Here is an 11,614-nt window from a genome sequence, read left to right on the forward strand (position 1 = left end):
GTGGGAAGTGGGGTGCAGAAGGGTTTGTCACCTCTGAAAACACTAGAATTTTTACCCCTGAGCACAAGCTACTTTACGACAAACACGAGACAGTACTCCTTAGTGCCAGCCCAAAAGAGATTTGATTTTCCCCAAGACGATGATTTGAAGAGTTTTTTATTTTAGATTTTTCCCCCAGAACTGGCTGGCACACGGCTGTGCTGTGCCCTAGGCCAGCCAAGCCTGCCTCTGCTTCTCCACTGGAGGAGCAGACAAGGCAGAGCACGTGGGAGGATAAAATAAAATAAAAACCTGGGCTGCCCTGCCTGCGCAGCCGCCCCCTCCCCTGGACCCCAGGGCGGGCGCTGAGGCTCGCTGCGCCCCAGCCTTTAAGGTTCCAGGAACCTTCCTTCCCGAGGTAAGGAAGAAAAGCCTTTGCCCAAAAAGACGTGGCCAAGGAGATCAGTGCCCGCGTCTGGGTGTCCAGGAGGGTCGCCCATCTAGGACCAGTCAGCCCCCACCAGGCGGGACCGCGCTCAGCACTGCCCGCGCCCCCCAGGGCTGCCACACCCTCCCCCATGCTTGCCCACCGCCGTGCCTCCTTGCCACCTGCCGGGCCGCCCCCTCGCTTCCCATCCCTGACCCCCCCCCCTGACCCCCGCCCCTACCCCCCCGCCACCTTCGGGCCGCACATCCACCCCGAGGGAGGCCCTCACTGCGCAGGGGGCTGTGGGGAGGCCCTGCTTCAGCCCGGCGCCCCTCCCTGATGATCTGTCCTCAGCCAGGGGCAGACTCTGGCTGCTCTGCGGGTCCAGGGAGGCCCCAGGGCAGGGGTCCTTAACCAGGGTCCCTGACCTGAATTGAAATTCAAAAGCACAGTATTCTTGTGTGATGTGCTGGTGGGGTGTGATGTATTTATTAAATAGTACACAATGCAGTGTGGACTTAGTGGGAGGTCCATGGTTTTCACCTGACTAGCAGACGGAAGGGGTCTGTGGAAAAGAAAGGTTAAGGACCCCTGCTCTGGGGGAAGAGAGCGCGGCTTCGGGAGAGCTGGCAGCACAGAACAGGTGAGGGCCCTGAGCAGGTGAGGCCCTGGAGCAGGTGAGGGTCCTAGGGCAGGTGAGGCCCTGGAGCAGGTGAGGGCCCTGGAGCAGGTGAGGCCCTGGAGCAGGTGAGGGTCCTAGGGCAGGTGAGGGCCCTGGACCAGGTGAGGCCCTGGAGTAGGTGAGGGCCCTGGAGTAGGTGAGGGACCTGGACCAGGTGAGGATGAGTGTGGGGACAGACAGAGCCCTGGCCTTATAGAGCCTTCCTCGACCTCGCCCCCTTGGCTCAGTTTCCCCTTCTGTCTGATGAGAACAGAAGATGACCCTCTTCTACATGACTGCCAGGTGGCACTTCAACATGTGGCATCTCAGTGTGGTCCCAGGCCAAAGCCGCCTCCTTGCATCTCGGGGGAGCTGCTTAGAAACACTCTGGGGCCCACCCAGACCTCCAGAATCGGGACCTGACTTCAAAAAGCTCCCTGTGGCCTGTCTGCACGTCAGTTGGAAAAGGACTCATATAAGGGTATGTATCAGAGTGAGATAGCACGATGTTAAATTCAATAAATATTCTGGTAAAGTGCTGGGCATAAAACATGGGCTTGATGAATTTTTTTTCACTTTTATAAAGGGTATTTATTTGTGGTAAAATATGAAACACTCCAAGAAATAGCATGTCATCCTTGCACAGTGGCCATGAAATTTTCTCTGTATTGTTCCAATTTTAGTATATGTGCTACCAAAAGTGAGCAATGATGGATATTTTTTAATGGTAACAGCTATACAAGTAACTAACATTTATTGAGCGCTCACTACATGCCAGGTACTGCCCTCAGCTCGGCACATGGCCATATTTAGTCCTCACAGCTGCTAGGGGGTAGGTGCTATTATTCTTCCCATTTGTTATATGAAGATGCTGTGGAGCCAAAAGTTTCAATAACGAGGCATCTTTTGCTCTAGCAAGAGCCAGATCAAAAAACCCAAGCAGCTGGGCTCTGGGGCTCATGAGCAGACGCGTTCCTAATGGGCTGGAATGGAGCTTCCAACACCTCAGCTCTTTCCCTGAATCTTGCAGGTGGAGCACCAAGTCGTGTGAGGGAAGCAGAAATAGAGAGAGCTGTGACGTGTTCTTTACGGGCATCCCCAGCGTAGTGGGTGCTGGTGCAGGGTGAGGACATGGGAAGCCTTCTGGGGTCTAGGGGAGAGAGGTGCGCCCCCTCCAGGGTCAGTGTCAGCACACAGGGCCTGCCCTTGGGGAGCAGAGGTGATGCCTCGTGAGTGGGGGTCCCTGAGGAAAAGCTTACCGGTGTTGGGAGTGGGAAAACTCGGAGATGGGGGAGAGCAGAAGGGCAGCTGACGGGAACAGGGGAGCTACAGCCCCTTCCCCTGTACGCAAGAACGTTCCCATCATCTCTGGGAGGTGAGTATTTTCCTGTGGAGGGTGCTGATCTCTTTGACAAGGTCAGAGAAAGGGGCTCTGGACTCACGAAAGTCTTCATTCCACCTCTGCAGGCAAGTTGGTTGCCAGTTATGTCCAAATTCCTTGTGAGTGAGGCTAAACTCGCAGGAAAGGAAGCTCTTGGGTGTGTGGTGAAAATTAGATGGTGTCACCTCTCTCCCCAGCTGCCAGGGCAGGAGGCTTTCAGTTAGACCTAAGGGGAAGGGGCAGTGGGGCCAGTGGGGATGGAGGGGACACGGGCATCACCTCTGCTCGCCTCCAGAGTGCGGTATGGCACAGGGAGGAAAGCAGCCTTCAACCAGCTTTCTAACTTGTGTGCTGTGTTTTCCAAGGGGGAGGGGACAAGTGGAGATGAAAGGAAATACACATTACAGTGAAAAAGCCCCCGGTGGGGCCCCTGCTAGCGCTGGCTGGTGACCTTGAGCAAGCACTTCATTCTCTGGGGCTGATTCCCAGGAGCCCCGAGGCCCTTCCAGACTCCTGGACAAGCAGGTGAGAGGCACCTCCTGACTCAGTGGTACCTGGTTCAGCCCCTCCACTCATGGAGGGCACACAGCACACGACAAGTGTTTTCTCCCCCTCCCAGTGCAGATGGCTAATGCCTGAGCACTGAGGAAGTAAAACACCTGTATTCCAGACCCTGCCAGACCCTGGAAGCAGCCGTTTCACACGGCATTAGAAAGTTCTGGAGAAAAGGGGAGTTGGGTGGGAAAGGTGAGTGGAAGGCATCTCTGGTCCTCTCGGTTCCAGATTTATTGTATTCCATACAAGATAGTTCCCCTTAGAATTTTACATTTAAAGTGGTGTTAGACACTGGCTTGCATACTAATCATTTTATAGATTAAAAAGCTATTCTGTGACCAGCCTAAAATTATGATTATTCTTTATAATGATTTCTGGGGGTCAGAGTGCCCCCCCAATACTAAATAATCAATTTTTAACATTGTGACCCTTTGAGCACAGCCATGTAGTGGGCGTGGGTGTTTGTGTGAGTGAATGACATGGTGTGTATATCAGAGCATCCGTGATTTTCTGCAGACCCGTCCTCAGTGGGGGGTGATGAGAGCCCCCTTCCCTGGAAATGCCGTGTTTAAAGGAGGCAGGACTGGGGAAGGGGCCTCCCTGCTCCAGTGACTCTGACAAGACAAGAGCAGAACTTGGTTCCATGTGCCCTTCCCTGGGTCCTGCACATCCTTTACTCCTTGAAGTCCCAGCTCAAAGGCTCCTCCTGAGAGAGCGCCCCCTGCTGGAGGACCTGTTCCTGGAGCTCCTTCACCTTGACTTTCCTCACTACCTGCAGCTGCCCGTTCTATGTGCTGGTTCCTGTCTCCACCTCATCCTGGGAAGTGTTCTGCCTCCAGCAGGCGAGTGTGTGGAGATCAGGGACTGGAGCTGGAGTTGTCAGTCGGGCCTCGGGATGCAAACCAGCCCCACTAACTGGGAGGATGACGCTGGTGATACCACAGCAGCCACCACCTCCTGCAGCCTTCCTGGGTGCTAGGACCTGCTGAGCAGTTACCTGGGTTGGTTCTCAAATCTCTACAACACGCTGAGTGTTTACCTGGATTAGTTCTCAAATCTCTACAACACGCTGAGTGTTTACCTGGATTAGATTTTATAGTCTTTACAACATGCTGAGTGTTTACCTGGGTTAGTTCTCATAATCTTAGCCACAGCCCTGTGAGGAGGTGCTATTCGTACTCCGGTGTCTACAGAGACTAAGAAACTTGCCAGGACCCCCCAGCTAGAAGGGCCATCTCAGTCCAAGACTCAGCCCAGCGCCCTAACAAGACCCAGTGACCAGGGTGGTCACCGCATCGTCATCCTCGTCTCCTCTCTGGGCTGAAGGAGTCAGGTGCCCCCAGTCCCCATTAGAAACAATCCCCACCCCTCCTCCCTCTCTCCAGCACCCCTCAAAGGGCGTTCTGCCTCCCTCTTCTATCCCATGTGGCAAGAAGTCACTCACTTTTAGGAGCTCACTGGCTGACTGCCGGCACTTCTCCAGCTCCTTGACCAGGGCCCCAATCCTGTAACTTCCTCAGGGACCTTCTGGACTTCAAACTCACCCTCCTTCTGGACCTGCTCCAGCTCCCTCAACCTGACCAGCAGGGTGCGCTGCTGTCCCCCAGCTCCTTCTGCAGCCTCTCAACAGCCGCTTCCACCTGCTGCTTCTTGGTTTCCATCTGAGCCTGTGAGGGGTAGGACAGGGGTGATGGAAGAGTTTTAGTAAAGGGTGAAAGTGATGGCAGCACAACTTTGAAAGTGGTTAAAATGGAAAGTTTTATGCTGTATAAATGTTGGCACAATAAAAAATTTAAAAAACAAACAAACATAAAACTGTACACCACAAAGATTGAACTCTATTGTAAACTATGGACGATAGCTACTGATGTATTATAGAGATGCTGTTTCATCAATGACACCAAAGCTACCTCACTACTGCAGAACATTAACACAGAAAGATGTGTATGGATGTGGGGTGGTGTATGGGGACCCTGCCTGGTTTTTCTGTAAACCTACAACTGCTGTAATAAAAAGAGAGAAAAAGAACAAGAAAGAGATATGAAGTAACTAGTTCCAAGGGTTCCCCCAAATAGCACTATGATGTAAGCAGCTGGTCTCAGAATGAGCTGACCACGAGGAGGGTGTCTTAGCCAAAGATTCCATAGTGATGCCACATGAGGCTCCCAGAGTCATATGGAGCTAAAAAATCCTTCCATGACTGTAATAACATCATAACCCTATAAAACCTTCACAGGGTAAAGTGGGCTGATTATGGTCATTTTTAGAGAGGTAGTGAGGGCAAAGGAAGGTGGGATTAGTGTCAACAAGCTGAACAGAAGAGCGTGTGGCTGGTCTTGGCCACCTCTCTCCCTACTGGGTGAGCTTTGATGGGAGCTGAGGGGAGCTGGGGAGATCTTCCTGTCCCAAGACTCTCTCCTGGTCAAGTACCAGGAATTCCCTTGCTGTGATTTTTTCCCCTGGATGACTTTGTAGCCTGAAAACTAGAGGTTCAGGGTCCAGACATGCCACATTCTGAGCCTGTGGTGCTCAGTCAGCCTCATGGCCAGGACTAGAGTCCAGGCACCAGCTGAGCCTTCAGCCTGAGCAACCCCTGCGAAGGCGGTGCCCTCAGGCAGGCAGGCTGGAGTGGCTGTGGCCTCAGACCCCAAAGACCAGAGCGCTGGTCATTTTGCAGGAACATGGGCTTGGCCATGCTCTCTGAGCACCACACTCTGGACCTCAGTTTTCTGCTCTATAAAAATGACTGATCCAAAAATTGGATCTTGGGCTAGAAGATTCAGAACCACTTCTGCTCTGTCACTCTGTGACTACACAACCTGGATTCCGAATGCCTCTATGCAGATGGGGAGTGAGTGAGGAGTGTCTGCCTTTCTTTCCAGTTGTGGACTGACCCCAGAGAGCAGCCTCCCCAGGCCATGAAGAGGACACTGAAGGAGGGGCAGGGAAGCAGCCTTCACCAGAGCACCTGGAACTCCTGGGCATCACGGCACTCCCTGTCCTCATCTCATCTCCCTCTACGCTCAGAGATTCCAATGATTCCTGAGACATACCTGTGGGTAGGTGGAGGGGCAGAGAGTGGTGGAGGAATTCACAACTCAGTGCACACATACAGGTGTTTGCCATGGGTGGGGCACATTGTTAGGGACTGGCGGGTTAGGTGCTAAAAGGTGATTGTTGTCCCTAAAGAGAGCACCATCTAGGAAGGGGGCATCCCCAGTGATCAAGGTTCAGACAGTGAGCTTTGCACAGAGAGACAGAAGCAGGAGGGCAAGGGTTTTAGACAGCACAAACCATTTATTTATTGTTAGAGGTTTCGGGAATTGAACCCCAGACCTGATACAAGGAAGCAGGCACTCAGCCACTGAGCTACACCATTCCCTGCACAAAGCATTTCACCTGGGCCTTGAGAGATCATCTCAGCTGGACAAGAGAAGGAGAGGAGAGCATTCCAGGAGGAAGGGCTTGCCTGTGGACAGCCTCAGAAGTGGGAAAGAGTAGGACAGTTCAGGAAAGGAGGTGAGGCTCAGCCTGGCTGGACCAGGTACCTTGGGGAGGGGGCTGGAGAGGGGAGGGAAGGGAAGGCAGCATCCCGCCTGCAAAGCCTGTGTGAACAGCTCCTAGTACACCAGATGCCTTCGGGCAGAGGGGATCCATGAAGGGACTCTGATCAGGGCAGGATGAGCTCTGCCTCTCAGGAGGGGGTGATGGAAGGGGTGAGAATGGAGGCAGGGAGCATCCCAAGAACACTCCAAGTCTTGTGAGAGCTGGTGAGGCCTGACAATGGGGAAGGCAAGGTTAAACACCAGGATGTTTCTGGGGAAGCCCTGTTGGTCTTTGCCATTGCACTTGGGGGATTATTGCTATTCTATTGGGGAATATGCGAAAGCTTCCCTGGTTAGGAACTCAGCACTCCTTCAGTTGATGTTTGTAACTAACTGCTATGAAAATACCCAATATATATCAGAACATTTTTTTGTCCCTTATATACATGCCCTGGAGAGCTCCCTCCCACCCATGTGCCCCCCCATCAATAACTCCCCACAGCAGAGTTCCTCCCCTGCCATAGTTGAACCTCTGTGGTCCAAAACTTCTTCAACAATGAACCCTAATATATTGCCAAATTCAATTAATAGGAAATGGAAATACAGTGATGGATTTAAAGTTTAGAAATAGAATACATAGTAATTTAGAAATACTAAAATAAAGTAAAAATAAATTGGTGTATTAATAAAATGAAAAATATTATAAAACTTTGTTTCTAATGCTTTGCCTTTCATCACTGTAATAGGTGTGGCCCTGTATGTACAGTGGCAAGGCACTTTCCTTTCTTCCTTTCTACATCCTTTCTTTTTTTTCTGATTTTTAAATTTGTCTTCAAAAAAGTTTTAGATCACAGTAATTCACATACACAATATAGGGGACTCCCAGATATCCAGCATCAAACCCTTTTCCCCTTTCCACAGCAATGATTTCTTTACATGTTCTTGCTGCAATTGCAACAAGATTTGGTGCAATTGATGTACAAATTCTGAAACATAGCTATCAAACATGGTTCCATTTTGGTTTACATTATTGTTTATATTTCAGACTGTACAAATTTCTAAATCTTTAGTTTCCTTATGTTTTACACTATAGTTTACATTTTAGTTTATAGACATTTATACACTTGAGATGTAAGTTGGCATGTCCATCATTGCATGATCTTGTGCAGCACTTCCACTTCCCCCCAGTTCCCTGCTTCCATCGATGCTATAGCTCTCTCCCCAACCCCGCAGGGCACACCATGATACTCAATCTTCACTACTTGAGGAACCAGATTTACAGATACTGCAACAATGCTGAGGGCTTGACATACTAGACTGCCCTAACTAATTGGGAGCCAGTGATCTGAGACACAATTCCCTCTCTTTGGAAACATCAGGTCCCCCCAGGATGTGGGTATATCTTCACACTCACTGTATGGGTCTCCACCCAATGATATAATACACTATAACAAAATGAGCACCCATATACTCCCTAGAAGCTTGCCCCTATACCAGATGCCCCCCCTTATAGTAGTTACAGTTACAAATGTCAACTGAGGGAGTGTTGAGTCCCCACCCAGGGGAGCTCTGTCACATTCCCCAATGGAACAACAATAATCCCCCAAGTGCAACAGCAAAGATCAACAAGGAAGGATGGTCCAACAATGAGCCCTTGATACTGATGACTATGCTTAGGAGCCTGTGAGCCTGAAATATGAACTAGGTCTAGAGCTGTAGCATGCCTAAGAGTTATCTCCTCAGAGCCTCCCTGTTGCTCAAATGTGGCCACTCTCTAAGCCAAACTCAGTATGTAAATGCATTACCTACCCCCCAACATGGGACATGACTCCTGGGGATGAGCCTCCCTGGCACTGAGGGATTACTACCAATCACTAACTGGAGAAGCAACTAGAAAGAGACCTTGAATAAAAGGGTCAACTCAGAGTAGCAGACTATCTCAGCATACAAGTTGGAGCAAGCGTAAAAACTGCTCCTTGAATAAAAGGTAGAAATGGCAAAGACAAATGAGTTGATATGGCTAAGAGTCTTCCAAAAAGAATCGGGAGGTCATCAGAGAGGTCACACTTACACTTACCTCAGCAGGACCCCAGAAAAAGCCAAAGTAGATACAACCCTAGGTACTGGTTCTCCTGAAGGCTATGGAGATCCACAGGGTATATAGTCATGGCAGATGGATTTGGAGCTCTATGCCATGTCAGAGGGCCCTACTTTGGAATTTGTGCTCCTGAGTGTGATGGAGCTGGACTCAGATGTGACTTTTCTACACATGCCTCTTCTGTCACTTTTACTGAACCTGTGTTTGATGCTAAGGATGGTTCATACTCAGGGGCCTTGAATCTCTGGACTGCCCATGTGCCAGCTGGGTCCTGAGCCTCAGTAGAGTGGCAACTCCTACTCTGGTTCATTGCTCTTACCCAGGTCAGCTAACAGGGAGGTGAAGATGGTCAACCACTATACCAGGGACTCAAGAGTGCCTACAACTGAAAGCAGAGGAATTGCATCCATCATCCATGATGAATCTAAGCCCCCTCTTGATCTAGAGGTGGAAAGGACATTGCCATCCCAGGGTCCACAGAATGGAGGAATAAAATATGAACTAGAATGGACTTACTGATATTCTACTATAAAACTATTGATGAGTAATAGAAGAAATTTTAGCATCGAGGTGGAGAAAGTGGCCACAGTAGTTGCTGAAGGCAGGAAGAGGGTAGAAGAGATGTGATGTGGGGGCGTTTGGGGGATTTTGAGTTGTCCTTAATGATATTACAGGGTCAGATGCTGGACTTTATATATCCTGCCATAACCCACTGAATGTACTGAGGGAGAGCGAACTACAGGATAAACTATTATCTGTGTAGTGCAACAGTGCCCCAAAATGTGTTCAGCAAGTGCGATGAGTGTGCCACAATGATGAAAGAGGTTGTTGGTGTTGGAGGAGTGGGGTGGGGGAGTGGGGAGTATACAGAAACCATTTATATTTTTTAGTGTAACATTTATTTTGTGATGTATATATCTTCAAAAAATACAACTTACAAAAATGATGTGGTGGGAGTGGGAAGTGGGTTATATGGGAACCTCTTATGTTTTTTGTTTTTTTATGTTTTTTATTGTAACATTCCTTGTGTTCTATTAACTTTAATTATTAAAAAAAGTTTAAGTGCCTGAAAAAGAACTTTTAGGAGTAATTTTTCCCTTAACTTGTTGAGCTGCCTTTTTCTGTTCTTTTATTTTTGTTAATTTGAAATAATATTGTTAATAAACAAAACAAAAAAAATGCTGTGAACATTGTTGAAATGACACCAAATATTTAGAATATTATACAGACTTATTTGAAAAAGTGGTGGCAGGTATAAGAAAATGAGTCCAACTTTAAAAGAAGTCCTATTCTGTGTAAAGTGCTATAAAACAGCATCGTATGCTCCAGAGATATCTTTAGTGAAAGGAAGTGTCAATCAATACAGCCAACATCCTTGTTGTCTTACTCTAAGAAATCCCCATAGCCCCCCACCCTTCAGCAGCCTCCACCTGATCAGTCAGCAGCCATCAACATCGAGGTAGGACCCTCCACCAGCAAAAGATTATGACTTGCTGAAGACTCAGGGGAGGGTAAGCATATTTTAGCAATAAAGTATTTTTAATAAGGTACGCATATTGGTTTTTAGACATAAAGCCATTTACTGAACCCCTAATAGATAACAGTGTAGGGTAAGCATAAGTTTTATATGCACTCAAAACCAAAAATCTGTGTGACTCATTTTATTGTGATATTCGTTCTACTGCCATGGTCTGGAATTGAATCCACCTCATCTCCAAGCTGGGCCTGTACTGTTGTACCTGTGGAAGGGATAATGCTGAGGAGACTTTTCAGTGCAACCATAGAGTCCTCTTGGCAATTTCCAGGAAAGAGCCCTCTCTCCAGTGCAAATAAGGCTTTGCCAGGTTTCTTGTGAGTAACTGTCTAATGTGAATGTTTTGGGTATTTTCACTAACTTTTCTCTTTGAGTTGGCTCCCAGGAAACTCAGCGCCCCATGCAGGGACCCCCTGGTGTAAGAGGGTGAAAGCTTACAGCCACGTGTGGGTGGTAAACATATTCCTGGTTTCACTTTGTGTTTATCTGCCTTTATTTTCACTTCAGCCCAATTTAGTCTCTTATTTAATTTTTAAAATCTTGTTCTGTGTGGTTTTTGTTATTCTACTTAGAGTTCTTCTGGGACAAGATAGGGTAAAAATAAATAATATCCCCTCACCCTGTCAGTCCTGCCTTGGGGTGGAATCAGGTCAGGACTTGGGGAGAGGCTGGAGTGAGAGTGGGGTGACAGGCCTTAGAGGGGTGGGGCAGGCCATGATGCAGTGCTGGGGACTGTTCCCAAAACTCTTGCACCTGAGAAATGCCACATTTCATATTTTCAAAAGAAATGTAACATTGGCAAAAAGTATTTAAATGTAAATTTATCAAATGAAATGGATAATAAAGGACTAATAGAAACAACTTATACAATATATTTGATAACTGAGACAAAATGGACAGTTTCCTTTAAAGAGACAAATTATCAAAACTGAATCAATTAGAAATAGGAAATGTGAATAGCGCTGTACCAATTAAAGAAATTAAATTCATAATAAGAAACCATCCCACAAAGGAAACTCCAGTCTCAATGGCTTCACTATTGAATTCTACCATACATTTAAGCAAGAATTTATATCACTACTCTGGAAACTCTTAGAGAAAATAGAGAAACAGGAAAACACACTTTCAAATCATTTTCTGACGTATTACCTCTTAAGAAGCAGAGAAAGGCATCAAAAGAAAACAGTAGTGGTTATGTTCATCTGACAACTGGGCCAGGCTGTGGTGTACACTTGTTTGGTCAAGCAAGCACTGGCCTGATTGTTACTGTGAGGACATTTCATATATTTACATCATCAGTACGTTGATGGCATCTATGGCTGATGACATCTACAATTAACTGAGGATTTTGCCTTCAACAATGAGAGATGTCTCATCAATGAGTTGAAGGCCTTAAAAGGAGAAATGATGGTTTCAGCAGTCAGGAGAGGGAAT

General features: G+C 48.0%; 1 non-coding gene across 1 annotated transcript; it reads right to left on the reverse strand.

The window, feature by feature from the left end:
• Window positions 1-1,668: 1,668 nt before the first annotated feature.
• Window positions 1,669-1,775, reverse strand: LOC111765055 (U6 spliceosomal RNA). Its single transcript, XR_002797515.1, has one exon. It is a non-coding gene; the product is annotated as a U6 spliceosomal RNA (small nuclear RNA).
• Between the last annotated feature and the right edge of the window lie 9,839 nt (window positions 1,776-11,614).

The sequence above is a fragment of the Dasypus novemcinctus genome, chromosome 22, assembly GCF_030445035.2.
Source record: "Dasypus novemcinctus isolate mDasNov1 chromosome 22, mDasNov1.1.hap2, whole genome shotgun sequence".
In the NCBI taxonomy this organism is placed as follows: Eukaryota; Metazoa; Chordata; class Mammalia; order Cingulata; family Dasypodidae; genus Dasypus; species Dasypus novemcinctus.